We start from the raw sequence: 1,077 nt of genomic DNA, 5'->3' as shown, positions 1-1,077 counted from the left end.
CTAATGCACATGGGTCCCGTAAAATTAGATTCGGCCAGATTTAGTTGGAAACGCGATATTTCAGTGTCGACTGAATTCCGAACGACTCCACACAGTTTCCACGCGTCGAGTCTCTCTCTGCGCGGGAGAGTATACGCGATCTCGTTTCTAGCCGAGGCCCACGGACCGAACCGTGAAACATTGTTACTCGCCCAGCCAGATTAATGTCGATACACGCGTGTACACACCGCGTGTTACACCTACACATCTATAACGTAGAGGTATTCTCTCGATCGATGAAACGCTCGCGTCCTTAATGCGGCATTAATTCAAAAATTTACGATCATCCGTGGAACGTTGATCGGGCGAGCCGCGCGCATTTACCACGCGGATCGCGCGTTATCGTTCCTAACGCGCCGGACATTTCCACGGTTGGATTAGTAGCGTCGCCGCGATGCCAATTTAATTTAATGGGATCAACGTTCGTACTCGTAAATTCTCCATTAATTAATAGCTTACATATTGTGGAAATATTGCGCGACACACGTGCGCGCTTTTAAATTACGCGCTATTTTTACGTGGATCGCTCGCCGTTGAATATTTTCCTGAAAAATTGCACGGATGATCGACAGATTTTTCCCCTTGTTTTACATTGTAGTTAAGTTCGTTGTAAATATCTGAAACGTCCAAATTTTCATTAGTAAACAAATTCATTTCAACGCCCTATTCGACAAGTCTGAAGAACAACAACGACTAAAATTCGAACGTGGAGTTCCCTAAACCTTCCAAACAATTTCGAAATATTTTATTCGAAGTGGGATGTTCAAAGTCCGATCGCGAAAATAATTTTATTTTATTTCTAAACCGGTTCGAAGTCGAGTATTTAAAGTCTGATATTAAGTGCCTTGCAGGTACCGGTAATTGTTAAAGTTTGATTTAAAAGGAAAGAAAAATTGTCTAACAGGTAGTAATTGAAATTCTATAGTATATAAGTTTGAGAGGAAGGTAGAGTGTGTATAGGGTGAACATAGGCTAGCTAGTAGCCCTCGACCACACTATTCACATCTCAGAACCTTTAAGACTAATTTGCCGCGAAGT

This window comes from Habropoda laboriosa, unplaced genomic scaffold (genome assembly GCF_001263275.1).
Source record: "Habropoda laboriosa isolate 0110345459 unplaced genomic scaffold, ASM126327v1 scaffold309, whole genome shotgun sequence".
Lineage (NCBI taxonomy): Eukaryota > Metazoa > Arthropoda > Insecta > Hymenoptera > Apidae > Habropoda > Habropoda laboriosa.
This window is presented reverse-complemented; position numbering follows the sequence as displayed.